This window comes from Brassica napus, unplaced genomic scaffold, assembly GCF_020379485.1.
Source record: "Brassica napus cultivar Da-Ae unplaced genomic scaffold, Da-Ae ScsIHWf_977;HRSCAF=1377, whole genome shotgun sequence".
Taxonomy (NCBI): Eukaryota; Viridiplantae; Streptophyta; class Magnoliopsida; order Brassicales; family Brassicaceae; genus Brassica; species Brassica napus.
This window is the reverse complement of record NW_026017011.1, coordinates 13,635-31,849: the sequence shown is the minus strand read 5'-3', so window position 1 is coordinate 31,849 and position 18,215 is coordinate 13,635. Positions and strand designations below refer to the sequence as shown.

Genomic DNA, 18,215 nt, shown 5'->3' with positions numbered 1-18,215 from the left:
GATAGAGTTTTCGAAAATAAAAGACATAAGTACTTAGAAATAAAAGATAACATAAGGTTCTTCATGTGGCTTGGTCCGAGAGTATCAACTAGGTGATAAGATAGCAAGACTATGGCCTCGTTAAAAACCTATCATTGCAAAACCCAATGGGACAAAAACAATGATAGGAAAAGAGCACACATAGCTTGCTAGCCTAGATGATACTCAGCTTGATGGTAAGATGGCTTGAATGGTGATAAGTGTATCTTGAAGTATCAAGCTTCCTCCAAGACATTCTTCTTTCTCCAAGGACTTCCTGATTAGTCCTCCAATAGCTTCTTTGAGTTTCCTAGCTCTGGCTCGAGTTATGGGACCTTTAGGAATGGTTAAGACCTCATCTTCTTCAGCTGGTTCATCTCTAAACTCTCCATCCCCTCCCTCTTGAAAAGGATTTGACCTCAAATCAGGTTCATCTGCAATAAAAGGGATCAAGTCAGTAACATTGAAGCTATTACTCACATCATACTTACCTTGGAGATCAATCTTGTAGGCATTGTTGCTGATCTTCTTTGTGATCTCAAAAGGTCCATCAATTCTCGGCATAAGCTTTGACTTCCTCTCATTAGGAAACTCTCTTTTCTCAAATGAACCCAAACTTTGTCACCCTCTTTAAAGACCATCTCACGCCTTCCTTTGTTGGCATGCTTGACATACTGCTTAGTTTTCTCTTCAATGTTGAGCCTAGCTTGCTCGTGGAGTTGTTTCACCATCTCTGCCTTCTTTTTGCCATCCAAACTGACCCTTTCACACTCAGGTAAAGGAATTAAATCCAAAGGAGAGGTGGGATTGAACCCATAAACAATTTCAAAGGGTGAAAACTTAGAAGCAGAATGCACAGCATGATTATATGCAAATTCACAATGTGGCAGATAGTCTTCCCAAGATTTCAGATTCTTTTTAATGAATGCACGCAAGAGTGTTCCTAGAGTTCTATTAACTACTTCAGTCTGTCCATCAGTTTGCGGATGACAAGTAGTGGAGAACAACAACTTAGTGCCTAGCTTAGACCAAAGAGTTTTCCAAAAATAACTAAGAAACTTAGTATCTCTATCAGAAACTATGGTCCTAGGCATGCCATGTAAACGCACAATCTCCTTAAAGAACAGATTAGCTACATGTAATGCATCATCAGTTTTGTGACATGCTATAAAATGTGCCATTTTTGAGAACCTGTCAACAACAACAAAGATAGAATCCTTCCCAGTCCTAGTTCTAGGCAATCCAACAATGAAATCCATAGATATGTCATTCCAAGGATGATAAGGAATAGGGAGAGGAGTATACAAACCGTGAGACTGAACCTTAGACTTAGCTTGCTTGCAAGTTGCACATCTCTCACATAGTTTCTCCACATCTCTCACATAGTTTCTCCACATCACTTTTCATCCGAGGCCAAAAGAAATGATCCTGCAAGGTTTTAAGAGTCTTTGCAATACCAAAGTGACCCATGAGACTCCCTCCATGTGATTCCCTAACAAACAAATCTCTCAAAGAGCAATTAGGCACACACAGTCTATTATCATAAAAGAGGAATCCATCATGTCTAAAATAATGTCCAGCAGCAAATTTCTCACAAGAGTTATAAGCTTCTTTAAAATCTGGATCAGCTTCATACATATCTTTAATCTGCTCAAAACCTAACAGCTTAGCATCAAGAGTGTTTAAGAGAACATACCTTCTGGAGAGTGCATCAGCAACTATATTTTCCTTACCTTGTTTGTACTTGATCACATAAGGAAAGGTTTCAATGAATTCTACCCATCTGGCGTGCCTCTTGCTGAGTTTGTTCTGGCCTTTAAGGTACTTGAGAGACTCATGATCAGTGTGAATGACAAACTCCTTGGGCCATAGGTAATGCTGCCAAGTCTGCAAAGCCCTCACCAAGCATACAGTTCCTTATCATAAGTGGCATAGTTGAGAGTTGCGCCTCCAAGTTTCTCACTGAAATAAGCTATGGGTCTCTTCTCCTGCATAAGAACAGCACCAATTCCAATTCCTGAAGCATCACATTCAATTTCAAAAGTTTTATTGAAATCAGGAAGTATAAGAAGAGGGGCATTAGTAAGCTTCTCTTTTAGGCATTGAAAGGCAAGTTCTTGTGCTTCTCCCCATTTGAATCCAACTTCTTTCTTGATCACCTCAGTCAATGGAGCTGCTATGGTGCTAAAGTCTTTCACAAACCGTCGGTAGAAGCCAGCTAGTCCATGGAAGCTTCGCACTTCACTTATGGTTTTAGGAATCGGCCATTCTTGAATTGCTCTCACCTTCTCCTGATCCACCTTTACTCCATCTGCACTCACAACAAAGCCTAGGAAGACCAAGTTATCCGTACAAAAAGTGCATTTCTTAAGATTAGCAAACAGTTTTTCTTTTCTCAACACATCAAGAACAGACTTAAGATGATCTATATGCTCTTCTAGGTTCTTACTGTAAACAAGGATATCATCAAAGTATACTACCACAAACAAGCCTATGAAAGATCTAAGCACATGGTTCATCAATCTCATAAAAGTGCTAGGAGCATTGGTTAATCCAAAAGGCATGACTAACCACTCATACAACCCATGCTTAGTCTTAAAGGCTGTTTTCCACTCATCTCCCTCTTTCATTCTTATTTGATGATATCCACTCTTCAAATCTATCTTAGAAAAGACACTAGAACCATGCAATTCATCAAGCATATCATCTAATCTAGGAATAGGGTGGCGATACTTCACTGTTATATTGTTGATTGCTCTACAATCAACACACATGCGCCAGCTCCCATCTTTCTTAGGCACAAGGAGCACAGGCACAGCACATGGGCTCATACTCTCACGGATATGGCCTTTCTCCATCAGTTCCTCAACCTGTCTTTGTAGCTCCTTGGTTTCCACAGGGTTAGTTCTGTATGCTGGTCTGTTGGGAAGAGTAGCTCCTGGTACAAAATCAATCTGATGCTCAATCCCACGAATAGGTGGCAAACCAATGGGATTATCTTCTGGAAATACATCCTGGTATTCCTGTAAAAGAGCTGACATCTCACTCGGATACACCGGTGTACAATTGGTTAGAGACAAAAGAGATTCTTTAAAAATAAATAAGAGAACCGATTGATGAGAATAAAGAGATCTTTTGATTTCACTAGCTTTAGCATAAAAGTTGTGTTGCTTATCTGGTTTGAGATCAATCTCTTTCTTTTTCTGAAGTTGAAGCTGATCTTCATGCACTTCTTTAGGAGTTAGAGGTACCAAGACAGTTCGCTTGCCGTTGAACTCAAAAGAATGTTTGTTGGTGAAGCCATCATGGATGACACGCCTATCAAACTGCCAAGGCCTTCCCAGTAGTATGTGGCTGGCTTCCATGGGTATCACATCACAGAGAATGTCATCTTCATACCTCCCAATGGACAAGGGTATAGAAACCTGAGTAGATACCCTCATCTCGCCCTCTTCATTAAGCCACTGCAGCCGGTAAGGTTTAGGATGCTTTTGAGCTTTCAAACCAAGCTTCTTCACCATTGTCTCACTAGCAACATTAACACAGCTTCCACCGTCGATGATCAGGCTGCAGACCTTTCCTTGCACCAGACAACGTGTGTAGAACAAGTTCTCTCTTTGTTCTTGCTCCTCAGTTTTGTTTTGCAAACTGAGAGTTCTTCTTGCAACCAAAAGTCTACCTTGAACTGGTTCCTCCTCATACTCAGCTTCTGATAGTTCTTGATCAGTCCTTAGTTTCTCATCTTCAGATTCAAACTCTCCATTCTCCAGAAGAATCATAACTCTCTTGTTAGTACACTCATTAGCATAGTGCCCACGCCCTTGGCACTTAAAACACTTTACATCTCTTGCACGCGAGCTTGTAGCTTCCACTTTACCCTTCTTTTGGCTGTGGCTTGCTCTCCTTTTGATAGCTTGGTTTATCTTCTTTAGAGGTCTGGTATCTACTGGAACCATAGCTGCCACGCGCATAACTTCTTCTCTTAACTTGCTGCTCCACCAAGATAGCTTTGTGTAGCATCTCCTCTATCTCCAAGTAGTATTGCATCTCCACTCTATCTTGTATCTCACGGTTGAGTCCACCAAGAAAACGTGCCATAGTAGCTTCACTGTCCTCAGATACACAAGCTCTTAGCATAAGCAATTCCATCTCTTGAAAGTATTCCTCTACAGACTTTGTTCCTTGTGTGAGCAGTCTCAACTTTTGATGAAGATCACGGTGATAATGACTTGGTACAAACCTCTTGCGCATCACAGCTTTCATCTCTGCCCATGTTTCAATGGGGAATTCACCATTGCGCCTTTTTTTTGTAACCAACTGATCCCACCAGCTCAATGCATAATCATTGAACTCGGTAGCAGCTACTTGAATCTTCTTAGTCTCTGAGTAATGCTGACAGTTGAAAACGAGTTCGATCTTCTTCTCCCACTCAAGATAGGCATCTGGATCAGCTTTACCATGGAAAGGAGGGATCTTAAGCTTCAATCCTGATAGCTCATTGCGTCTATGCCTTCGGCCCTCATGATCATGTCGAGATCTCCTACTGCTATGTCTCGAACCGGAGCTATGGCTACTTCTCTCATAGAAGTTATCAGTTTCTTCTGATCCAGCATGCTCACGCTGACCTTGTCTGTTTCTTCTTTGCTCACGTCTCTGGCCAGATGCTTGTCCTTGCCCATCATTTGGTCTCTGATCATACTTCTCTTCCAGCAACTTCACCATCGCGTCCATTACTTGTTTGGTGATTGCTTCTTGTAACATTTTGTTCCTTCTCATAAAAGTTTCATCGTCCTCCTCAGATCCCATTGCTTCCTGACAGATACAAGATTCGAACCAGTAAGTAGTTCAAAGGAATTGACACACAACAAGGATTCAATTAAGGAAACAGAGAGATTTAAACAAGGCGGCAATCAATACTTGAACAACACACAACGATTTGAATTCTTGTTCTCTCACTAAATGGGTACAATCACAGATCGGATTCAACGGATGATGAAATGAGATTAACAACTCCTGATCTATGATTCTAACAACAGATCGAGTCACACAAGCACAAGAAACTTTTGGATCAAGCAAAACGATAACGTAATCGACAAGAATGTGAAATGTTTTTTATTTAAACTTGATCGAAATTCTTAGATCTAGCAATATGATACACGAAACAATCAGATCTAACAATCCTGATAATGAAACAAACAGATCAAGTGAGAATAAACACACAAGAACCGAATGATCAAAGATATGAAACGATAAAGAGTAGATCTTATGAACAAACAAAAGAGAAATCGAAACTCCCCTTCCAGAGTGCTCTGATACCACTTAATGATATCCTAGGACCCTTCTCTGGATGGTTTGGATAGATCCTTGCATAAACGAATCAAAGACTCAAGTTTATCAAGGCTGTGGATCGAATGGTGACACAAGAGGCTGCGGAAAGGCTCCTTGATACTCCTAGGCTTAGATCGGATATGACACACCTTTCTAAAGCCCTTGGGCGTTGGATATTACACACCAACAGACTGGATACTACACACCAGACACTCTCTTAACTCGTGAAAGCAAGGGAGAAGAAAACACAAAGGTTTAAGTGAAAGAAAACTTGATAGATCCTAGGGTTGCCGTCACACACATATATATAGTGAACGGCTTGGAACAGGCTCCAAGCATTTCGAAATTAAAGGAACAGGCTCCTCCAATTAATGTAGAAACAAAGGCATAACTTAGATAGAGTTTTCGAAAATAAAAGACATAAGTACTTAGAAATAAAAGATAACATAAAGTTCTTCATGTGGCTTGGTCCGAGAGTATCAACTAGGTGATAAGATAGCAAGACTATGGCCTCGTTAAAAACCTATCATGGCAAAACCCAATGGGACAAAAACAATGATAGGAAAAGAGCACACATAGCTTGCTAGCCTAGATGATACTCAGCTTGATGGTAAGATGGCTTGAATGGTGATAAGTGTATCTTGAAGTATCAAGCTTCCTCCAAGACATTCTTCTTTCTCCAAGGACTTCCTGATTAGTCCTCCAATAGCTTCTTTGAGTTTCCTAGCTCTGGCTCGAGTTATGGGACCTTTAGGAATGGTTAAGACCTCATCTTCTTCAGCTGGTTCATCTCTAAACTCTCCATCTCTATCTCCATCAGCTGGCTGGTCCATGATCATATCAGTTATCCCACTTTCAAATCTGGTGATTCCAGTTTCCCAGTTTGGGAATAGGACAGCTTCTTCGTCGTTCCAATCAAACCAGGATGTATCACTTTGTAAGAAGCTTGATTTGGATACATAAAGTGGTGGAGAATCACCAGGAAGTTGAATTAATCTCATAGGAGTTGGGATGAATGAGTTATCCCACTTTCAAATCAGGTGATTCCAGTTTCCTAGTTTGGGAATAGGACAGCTTCTTCGTTGTTCCAATCAAACCAGGATGAATCACTCTGTAAGAAGCTTGATTTGGATACATAAAGTGTTGGAGAATCACCAGGAAGTTGAATAAATCTCATAGAAGTTGGGATGAAGAAGTTATCCCACTTTCTAATCAGGTGATTCCAGTTTCCCAGTTTGGGAATAGGACAGCTTCTTCGTCGTTCAAATCAAACCAGGATGAATAACCTTGTAAGAAGCTTGATTTGGATACATAAAGTGTTGGAGAATCACCAGGAAGTTGAATTAATCTCATAGGAGTTGGGATGAATGAGTTATCCCACTTTCTAATCAGGTGATTCCAGTTTCCCAGTTTGGGAATAGGACAGCTTCTTCGTCGTTCAAATCAAACCAGGATGAATAACCTTGTAAGAAGCTTGATTTGGATACATAAAGTGTTGGAGAATCACCAGGAAGTTGAATTAATCTCATAGGAGTTGGGATGAATGTGTTATCTCACTTTCAAATCAGGTGATTCTAGTTTCCCAGTTTGGGAATAGGACAGCTTCTTTGTCGTTCCAATCAAACCAGGATGAATCACTTTGTAAGAAGCTTGATTTGGATACATAAAGTGGTGGAGAATCACCAGGAAGTTGAATTAATCTCATAGGAGTTGGGATGAATGAGTTATCCCACTTTCAAATCAGGTGATTCCAGTTTCCCAGTTTGGGAATAGGACAGCTTCTTCGTCGTTCCAATCAAACCAGGATGAATCACTCTGTAAGAAGCTTGATTTGGATACATAAAGTGTTGGAGAATCACCAGGAAGTTGAATAAATCTCATAGGAGTTGGGATGAAGAAGTTATCCCACTTTCTAATCAGGTGATTCCAGTTTCCCAGTTTGGGAATAGGACAGCTTCTTCGTCGTTCAAATCAAACCAGGATGAATCACTTTGTAAGAAGCTTGATTTGGATACATAAAGTGTTGGAGAATCACCAGGAAGTTGAATAAATCTCATAGGAGTTGGGATGAAGAAGTTATCCCACTTTCTAATCAGGTGATTCCAGTTTCCCAGTTGGGGAATAGGACAGCTTCTTCGTCGTTCCAATAACACCAGGATGAATCACTTTGTAAGAATCTTGATTTGGAATCATAAAGTGGTGGAGAATCACCAGGAAGTTGAATTAATCTCATAGGAGTTGGGATGAAGAAGTTATCCCACTTTCTAATCAGGTGATTCCAGTTTCCTAGTTTGGGAATAGGACAGCTTCTTCGTCGTTCCAATCAAACCCGGGTGAATCACTCTGTAAGAAGCTTGATTTGGATACATAAAGTGTTGGAGAATCATCAGGAAGTTGAATTATTCTCATAGGAGTTGGGATGAATGTGTTATCTCACTTTCAAATCAGGTGATTCCAGTTTCCCAGTTTGGGAATAGGACAGCTTCTTCGTCGTTCCAATCAAACCAGGATGAATCACTCTGTAAGAAGCTTGATTTGGATACATAAAGTGTTGGAGAATCACTAGGAAGTTGAATAAATCTTATAGGAGTTGGGATGAAGAAGTTATCCCACTTTCTAATCAGGTGATTCCAGTTTCCCAGTTTGGGAATAGGACAGCTTCTTCGTCGTTCAAATCAAACCAGCATGAATCACTTTGTAATAAGCTTGATTTGGATACATAAAGTGTTGGAAAATCACCAGGAAGTTGAATTAATCTCATAGGAGTTGGGATGAATGAGTTATCCCACTTTCTAATCAGGTGATTCCAGTTTCCCAGTTTGGGAATAGGACAGCTTCTTTGTCGTTCCAATCAAACCAGGATGAATCACTTTGTAAGAAGCTTGATTTGGATACATAAAGTGTTGGAGAAACACCAGGAAGTTGAATAAATCTCATAGGAGTTGGGATGAAGAAGTTATCCCACTTTCTAATCAGGTGATTCCAGTTTCCCAGTTTGGGAATATGACAGCTTCTTCGGCGTTCCAATCAAACCAGGATGAATCACTTTGTAAGAAGCTTGATTTGGATACATAAAGTGTTGGAGAATCACCAGGAAGTTGAATTAATCTCATAGGAGTTGGGATGAAAGAGTTATCCCACTTTCTAATCAGGTGATTCCAGTTTCCCAGTTTGGGAATAGGACAGCTTCTTCGTCGTTCCAATCAAACCAAGATGAATCACTCTGTAAGAAGCTTGATTTGGATACATAAAGTGTTGGAGAATCACCAGGAAGTTGAATAAATCTCATAGGAGTTGGGATAAAGAAGTTATCCCACTTTCTAATCAGGTGATTCCAGTTTCCCAGTTTGGGAATAGGACAGCTTCTTCGGCGTTCCAATCAAACCAGGATGAATCACTTTGTAAGAAGCTTGATTTGGATACATAAAGTGTTGGAGAATCACCAGGAAGTTGAATAAATCTCATAGGAGTTGGGATGAAGAAGTTATCCCACCTTCTAATCAGGTGATTCCAGTTTCCTTGTTTGGGAATAGGACATCTTCTTCGTCGTTCCAATAACACCAGGATGAATCACTTTGTAAGAAGCTTGATTTGGAATCATAAAGTGGTGGAGAATTTTTGAGATGAGGAGTAGCTATGGAGGGTTTAAGTTACTTGGGTGAAGAAAGTTACCACAGTAAATATTAGTTACTGTAGTAAAAAGGGTTAAAAGGAAGTTACCTTAGTGAAAGGAGTTACTTGGGAGTGAAATGGGTTAAGGGAAACTTACCAGGAAGAGAGGAGTGTGCGCTGAGGTTAAGATAAGGTTGTGGATAAGATGGAGAGCCTTGACAGGCTGTGACAGGCTGGAAAGGCAAAGCATCTCAGTCCAAGATGCCTCACACACGCCCACTCTCTTATTGGCTGAGTTTGAAATGAGGAGCCTCTTCCTTTGACTACACATGCTTAGAATAGTGATCAAATGGAAACCCTTGTATCTGATCTCTCTATATATATTGTAACCTCATCATTAATAAGATTAAGCAAGTTATGAGTCTCTCTTAGTCTCTCTCTAGTTCTCACTTTAGACTCTTAATCTCATTTCATACTTTAATCTTCTCTAAATCTCTTCTAATCTTTCCTAAATACTCAGATTACTCTAAACATCACTAAAAGTGATATGGTATCAGAGCCAGGTTAGTGAGAGCCTGAGGTCGTGTGAGATTCTTTGAAGCCTCAAGGTTGAAGCTTTGAAGAAACTCTTGTGTGTTCTTGTGTGTTTGAGAGTTTCTGGGTACTTTTCAAGTTCAAGACTGGTTGTGGTGTGTCATCTGAAGCTGTGTGGGTTGAAGGTCGAGGCTGTGAAGGTTTCTACAAGTCATTCAACTCAAGATAAAGTTTCTGAAGCTTAGAGAGTTCATCAGTCAACATGGAGAGTGGGATGAACATGAACATGAAGGTAGCTGTGTGTTTCAAGGGAACCAACTACTTGGTGTGGTCTCGGATGGTGAGAACCACGGTGGGAAGCAAGGGGCTGTGGAAGCACATCACCCCCGGAGAAGCTCCAAAACTCATCACTCAAGGAGAGGATGATGGTGAGGCTGCAAGCAAGGCGGAAGAGAAGTGGCATCAAGAGGACATGCTGGTGATGTCTGTGCTTCATGCGTCCCTTGAGCCGGCTATTCTGGATGCATACAGCTACTGTGAGTCTGCTAAAGAGCTGTGGGATACTTTGAAGAAGGTGTATGGCAACACGTCAAACCTAAGCCGAGTGTTTGAAGTGAAGCAAGCCATCAACAACCTTGCACAAGAAGACATGGAGTTCACCAAGCATCTAGGGAGATTCAGGAGTCTCTGGTCCGAGATGGAGATGCTTAGGCCAAGCACAATGGATGCTGATGAGCTTAACAAGAGGAGAGAGCAAGACAAGGTCTTTGGGTTACTCCTCACGCTGAACCCGGCTTACAACGGTCTCATCCAACACCTGCTTAGGGAGGACACTCTACCTGACCTTGAGGATGTGTGTGCGCGGATTCAGAAGGAGCAAGGCTCCATTGGGCTGTTTGCAAAGAAAGGAGACCTTTCCCTTGCAAGTCAAGCAACTCAAGAGGAGGGGAGTGAAGCTCCACAAGCAAACAAGGCTGCTGCGCATGGGAAGTTTGAGGAGAGGAGGTTCAATGGGAACTGTGATCACTGCAAGAAGCATGGCCACAAGAAGAGCCAATTGATACGATCGATCATGGACCAGCCAGCTGATGGAGATAGAGATGGAGAGTTTAGAGATGAACCAGCTGAAGAAGATGAGGTCTTAACCATTCCTAAAGGTCCCATAACTCGAGCCAGAGCTAGGAAACTCAAAGAAGCTATTGGAGGACTAATTAGGAAGTCCTTGGAGAAAGAAGAATGTCTTGGAGGAAGCTTGATACTTCAAGATACACTTATCACCATTCAAGCCATCTTACCATCAAGCTGAGTATCATCTAGGCTAGCAAGCTATGTGTGCTCTTTTCCTATCATTGTTTTTGTCCCATTGGGTTTTGCAATGATAGGTTTTTAATGAGGCCATAGTCTTGCTATCTTATCACCTAGTTGATACTCTCGGACCAAGCCACATGAAGAACCTTATGTTATCTTTTATTTCTAAGTACTTATGTCTTTTATTTTCGAAAACTCTATCTAAGTTATGCCTTTGTTTCTACATTAATTGGAGGAGCCTGTTCCTTTAATTTCGAAATGCTTGGAGCCTGTTCCAAGCCTTTCACTATATATATGTGTGTGACGGCAACCCTAGCATCTATCAAGTTTTCTTTCACTTAAACCTTTGTGTTTTCTTCTCCCTTGCTTTCACGAGTTAAGAGAGTGTCTGGTGTGTAGTATCCAGTCTGTTGGTGTGTAATATCCAACGCCCAAGGGCTTTAGAAAGGTGTGTCATATCCGATCTAAGCCTAGGAGTATCAAGGAGCCTTTCCGCAGCCTCTTGTGTCACCATTCGATCCACAGCCTTGATAAACTTGAGTCTTTGATTCGTTTATGCAAGGATCTATCCAAACCATCCAGAGAAGGGTCCTAGGATCTCATTAAGTGGTATCAGAGCACTCTGGAAGGGGAGTTTCGATTTCTCTTTTGTTTGTTCATAAGATCTACTCTTTATCGTTTCATATCTTTGATCATTCGGTTCTTGTGTGTTTATTCTCACTTGATCTGTTTGTTTCATTATCAGGATTGTTAGATCTGATTGTTTCGTGTATCATATTGCTAGATCTAAGAATTTCGATCAAGTTTAAAATAAAAACCTTTCACATTCTTGTCGATTACGTTATCGTTTTGCTTGATCCAAAAGTTTCTTGTGCTTGTGTGACTCGATCTGTTGTTAGAATCATAGATCAGGAGTTGTTAATCTCATTTCATCATCCGTTGAATCCGATCTGTGATTGTACCCATTTAGTGAGAGAACAAGAATTCAAATCGTTGCGTGTTGTTCAAGTATTGATTGCCGCCTTGTTTAAATCTCTCTGTTTCCTTAATTGAATCCTTGTTGTGTGTCAATTCCTTTGAACTACTTACTGGTTCGAATCTTGTATCTGTCAGGAAGCAATGGGATCTGAGGAGGACGATGAAACTTTTATGAGAAGGAACAAAATGTTACAAGAAGCAATCACCAAACAAGTAATGGACGCGATGGTGAAGTTGCTGGAAGAGAAGTATGATCAGAGACCAAATGATGGGCAAGGACAAGCATCTGGCCAGAGACGTGAGCAAAGAAGAAACAGACAAGGTCAGCGTGAGCATGCTGGATCAGAAGAAACTGATAACTTCTATGAGAGAAGTAGCCATAGCTCCGGTTCGAGACATAGCAGTAGGAGATCTCGACATGATCATGAGGGCCGAATGCATAGACGCAATGAGCTATCAGGATTCAAGCTTAAGATCCCTCCTTTCCATGGTAAAGCTGATCCAGATGCCTATCTTGAGTGGGAGAAGAAGATCGAACTCGTTTTTCAACTGTCAGCATTACTCAGAGACTAAGAAGATTCAAGTAGCTGCTACCGAGTTCAATGATTATGCATTGAGCTGGTGGGATCAGTTGGTTACAAACAAGAGGCGCAATGGTGAATTCCCCATTGAAACATGGGCAGAGATGAAAGCTGTGATGCGCAAGAGGTTTGTACCAAGTCATTATCACCGTGATCTTCATCAAAAGTTGAGACTGCTCACACAAGGAACAAAGTCTGTAGAGGAATACTTTCAAGAGATGGAATTGCTTATGCTAAGAGCTTGTGTATCTGAGGACAGTGAAGCTACTATGGCACGTTTTCTTGGTGGACTCAACCGTGAGATACAAGATAGAGTGGAGATGCAACACTACTTGGAGATAGAGGAGATGCTACACAAAGCTATCTTGGTGGAGCAGCAAGTTAAGAGAAGAAGTTATGCGCGTGGCAGCTATGGTTCCAGTAGATACCAGACCTCTAAAGAAGATAAACCAAGCTATCAAAAGGAGAGCAAGCCACAGCCAAAAGAAGAATCTAAGTCTAGTAGCATCTACAACAAAGATAAGGGTAAAGTGGAAGCTACAAGCTCGCGTGCAAGAGATGTGAAGTGTTTTAAGTGCCAAGGGCGTGGGCACTATGCTAATGAGTGTACTAACAAGAGAGTTATGATTCTTCTGGAGAATGGAGAGTTTGAATCTGAAGATGAGAAACTAAGGACTGATCAAGAACTATCAGAAGCTGAGTATGAGGAGGAACCAGTTCAAGGTAGACTTTGGTTGCAAGAAGAACTCTCAGTTTGCAAAACAAAACTGAGGAGCAAGAACAAAGAGAGAACTTGTTCTACACACGTTGTCTGGTGCAAGGAAAGGTCTGCAGCCTGATCATCGACGGTGGAAGCTGTGTTAATGTTGCTAGTGAGACAATGGTGAAGAAGCTTGGTTTGAAAGCTCAAAAGCATCCTAAACCTTACCGGCTGCAGTGGCTTAATGAAGAGGGCGAGATGAGGGTATCTACTCAGGTTTCTATACCCTTGTCCATTGGGAGGTATGAAGATGACATTCTCTGTGATGTGATACCCATGGAAGCCAGCCACATACTACTGGGAAGGCCTTGGCAGTTTGATAGGCGTGTCATCCATGATGGCTTCACCAACAAACATTCTTTTGAGTTCAACGGCAAGCGAACTGTCTTGGTACCTCTAACTCCTAAAGAAGTGCATGAAGATCAGCTTCAGCTTCAGAAAAAGAAAGAGATTGATCTCAAACCAGATAAGCAACACAACTTCTATGCTAAAGCTAGTGAAATCAAAAGATCTCTTTATTCTCATCAATCGGTTCTCTTATTTATTTTTAAAGAATCTCTTTTGTCTCTAACTGATTGTACACCGGTGTATCCGAGTGAGATGTCAGCTCTTTTACAGGAATACCAGGATGTATTTCCAGAAGATAATCCCATAGGTTTGCCACCTATTCGAGGGATTGAGCATCAGATTGATTTTGTACCAGGAGCTACTCTTCCCAACAGACCAGCATACAGAACTAATCCTGTGGAAACCAAGGAGCTACAAAGACAGGTTGAGGAACTGATGGAGAAAGGCCATATCCGTGAGAGTATGAGCCCATGTGCTGTGCCTGTGCTCCTTGTGCCTAAGAAAGATGGGAGCTGGCGCATGTGTGTTGATTGTAGAGCAATCAACAATATAACAGTGAAGTATCGCCACCCTATTCCTAGATTAGATGATATGCTTGATGAATTGCATGGTTCTAGTGTCTTTTCTAAGATAGATTTGAAGAGTGGATATCATCAAATAAGAATGAAAGAGGGAGATGAGTGGAAAACAGCCTTTAAGACTAAGCATGGGTTGTATGAGTGGTTAGTCATGCCTTTTGGATTAACCAATGCTCCTAGCACTTTTATGAGATTGATGAACCATGTGCTTAGATCTTTCATAGGCTTGTTTGTGGTAGTATACTTTGATGATATCCTTGTTTACAGTAAGAACCTAGAAGAGCATATAGATCATCTTAAGTCTGTTCTTGATGTGTTGAGAAAAGAAAAACTGTTTGCTAATCTTAAGAAATGCACTTTTTGTACGGATAACTTGGTCTTCCTAGGCTTTGTTGTGAGTGCAGATGGAGTAAAGGTGGATCAGGAGAAGGTGAGAGCAATTCAAGAATGGCCGATTCCTAAAACCATAAGTGAAGTGCGAAGCTTCCATGGACTTGCTGGCTTCTACCGACGGTTTGTGAAAGACTTTAGCACCATAGCAGCTCCATTGACTGAGGTGATCAAGAAAGAAGTTGGATTCAAATGGGGAGAAGCACAAGAACTTGCCTTTCAATGCCTAAAAGAGAAGCTTACTAATGCCCCTCTTCTTATACTTCCTGATTTCAATAAAACTTTTGAAATTGAATGTGATGCTTCAGGAATTGGAATTGGTGCTGTTCTTATGCAGGAGAAGAGACCCATAGCTTATTTCAGTGAGAAACTTGGAGGCGCCACTCTCAACTATGCAACTTATGATAAGGAACTGTATGCCTTGGTGAGAGCTTTGCAGACTTGGCAGCATTACTTGTGGCCCAAGGAGTTTGTGATACACACTGATCATGAGTCTCTCAAGTACTTAAAGGACAGAACAAGCTCAGCAAGAGACACGCCAGATGGGTAGAATTCATTGAAACCTTTCCTTATGTCATCAAGTACAAACAAGGTAAAGAAAATATAGTTGCTGATGCACTCTCCGAAGGTATGTTCTCTTAAACACTCTTGATGCTAAGCTGTTAGGTTTTGAGCAGATTAAAGATATGTATGAATCTGATCCAGATTTTAAAGAAGCTTATAACTCTTGTGAGAAATTTGCTGCTGGACATTATTTTAGACATGATGGATTCCTCTTTTATGATAATAGACTGTGTGTGCCTAATTGCTCTTTGAGAGATTTGTTTGTTAGGGAATCACATGGAGGGAGTCTCATGGGTCACTTTGGTATTGCAAAGACTCTTAAAACCTTGCAGGATCATTTCTTTTGGCCTCGGATGAAAAGTGATGTGGAGAAACTATGTGAGAGATGTGCAACTTGCAAGCAAGCTAAGTCTAAGGTTCAGTCTCACGGTTTGTATACTCCTCTCCCTATTCCTTATCATCCTTGGAATGACATATCTATGGATTTCATTGTTGGATTGCCTAGAACTAGGACTGGGAAGGATTCTATCTTTGTTGTTGTTGACAGGTTCTCAAAAATGGCACATTTTATAGCATGTCACAAAACTGATGATGCATTACATGTAGCTAATCTGTTCTTTAAGGAGATTGTGCGTTTACATGGCATGCCTAGGACCATAGTTTCTGATAGAGATACTAAGTTTCTTAGTTATTTTTGGAAAACTCTTTGGTCTAAGCTAGGCACTAAGTTGTTGTTCTCCACTACTTGTCATCCGCAAACTGATGGACAGACTGAAGTAGTTAATAGAACTCTAGGAACACTCTTGCGTGCATTCATTAAAAAGAATCTGAAATCTTGGGAAGACTATCTGCCACATTGTGAATTTGCATATAATCATGCTGTGCATTCTGCTTCTAAGTTTTCACCCTTTGAAATTGTTTATGGGTTCAATCCCACCTCTCCTTTGGATTTAATTCCTTTACCTGAGTGTGAAAGGGTCAGTTTGGATGGCAAAAAGAAGGCAGAGATGGTGAAACAACTCCACGAGCAAGCTAGGCTCAACATTGAAGAGAAAACTAAGCAGTATGTCAAGCATGCCAACAAAGGAAGGCGTGAGATGGTCTTTAAAGAGGGTGACAAAGTTTGGGTTCATTTGAGAAAAGAGAGGTTTCCTAATGAGAGGAAGTCAAAGCTTATGCCGAGAATTGATGGACCTTTTGAGATCACAAAGAAGATCAGCAACAATGCCTACAAGATTGATCTCCAAGGTAAGTATGATGTGAGTAATAGCTTCAATGTTACTGACTTGATCCCTTTTATTGCAGATGAACCTGATTTGAGGTCAAATCCTTTTCAAGAGGGAGGGGATGATATGATCATGGACCAGCCAGCTGATGGAGATAGAGATGGAGAGTTTAGAGATGAACCAGCTGAAGAAGATGAGGTCTTAACCATTCCTAAAGGTCCCATAACTCGAGCCAGAGCTAGGAAACTCAAAGAAGCTATTGGAGGACTAATCAGGAAGTCCTTGGAGCAAGAAGAATGTCTTGGAGGAAGCTTGATACTTCAAGATACACTTATCACCATTCAAGCCATCTTACCATCAAGCTGAGTATCATCTAGGCTAGCAAGCTATGTGTGCTCTTTTCCTATCATTGTTTTTGTCCCATTGGGTTTTGCAATGATAGGTTTTTAACGAGGCCATAGTCTTGCTATCTTATCACCTAGTTGATACTCTCGGACCAAACCACATGAAGAACCTTATGTTATCTTTTATTTCTAAGTACTTATGTCTTTTATTTTCGAAAACTCTATCTAAGTTATGTCTTTGTTTCTACATTAATTGGAGGAGCCTGTTCCTTTAATTTCGAAATGCTTGGAGCCTGTTCCAAGCCTTTCACTATATATATGTGTGTGACGGCAACCCTAGCATCTATCAAGTTTTCTTTCACTTAAACCTTTGTGTTTTCTTCTCCCTTGCTTTCACGAGTTAAGAGAGTGTCTGGTGTGTAGTATCCAGTCTGTTGGTGTGTAATATCCAACGCCCAAGGGCTTTAGAAAGGTGTGTCATATCCGATCTAAGCCTAGGAGTATCAAGGAGCCTTTCCGCAGCCTCTTGTGTCACCATTCGATCCACAGCCTTGATAAACTTGAGTCTTTGATTCGTTTATGCAAGGATCTATCCAAACCATCCAGAGAAGGGTCCTAGGATCTCATTACCAATGCTGGATCCTTCACCCACACCTCAAGCCGGCAAAGTTCATGAAGGACCGTGAGGCAAGGGCTAATGCATCAGATGGAACGAGTGGAGCTGGTACAAGCAAAGGAAAGGAGATAGATGGGCGTGAAGGAGATGATGGGAAGTCTCTTGTAGCCTACACTGGAGCACCAAGCAACTGTGGGAACAATGATCAGGAGTATCTAAGGAGATCTGATCTTGATGCCCTCATCAAGCTATTCAAGGAGAATGGTAACACCTTTGGGTACTCTTTTGGTGCTAGGGCTATAGAGAATCATGAGGATCTAACTAGAATTGATAGGATGCATGAGAACTTGATAGACATGGTAAATCAATCTAGGATTGCAAACCTTGCTAGAAATGATCTTGCATTCAAACCATCTAGTATCCTTGCGCATATGGCTAGTAATCATAGCATTAAGCCATTAGTAGTTGACTCTGGTGCATCTCATCATATGATAAGTGATACTAGCTTGATTAAGAACATTGTACCAATGAAGGGAAATGTGATGATAGCTAATGGAGATAGAATACCAATTAGAGGCATAGGAAGTCTTAAACTGTTTAATAAAGAAACTAAAGCCTTTTACATGCCTGAATTCACTTCAAATTTGCTATCTGTTAAGAAATGTGCAACTGATCTCCAATGCAATGTTATATTCAGTCCTAATGATGTGAAGTTTCAGGATATTAAAAGCAGCAAGATGATTGGAAAGGGAGTAACTAAAGGAGAACTATATCTGCTTGAAGATCTTGCTCCTGTTTCTAGTTATAGCTGCTCGTTTACTTCTGTTTCTGGTTCTAGTTTAAGTAAGAATGCATTGTGGCATGCTAGATTAGGACACCCTCATAATAAGGCTTTAAAACTGATGTTGCCAGGTGTTTCCTTTGAGAATAATGAGTGTGAAGCTTGTATTTTAGGCAAGCATTGTAGAACTGTCTTTACCAAGTCTACTACTGTTTATGAAAAGTGTTTTGATCTTATTCATTCTGATGT

At 40.9% G+C, this 18,215-nt stretch overlaps 2 pseudogenes; one reads left to right on the top strand and one right to left on the bottom strand.

Moving 5' to 3' along the window:
- Window positions 1-300: 300 nt before the first annotated feature.
- Window positions 301-5,307, bottom strand: LOC125606800 (annotated as a pseudogene).
- Window positions 5,308-11,303: 5,996 nt separating this feature from the next.
- LOC125606801 lies at window positions 11,304-16,498 on the top strand (annotated as a pseudogene).
- Window positions 16,499-18,215: the final 1,717 nt, after the last annotated feature.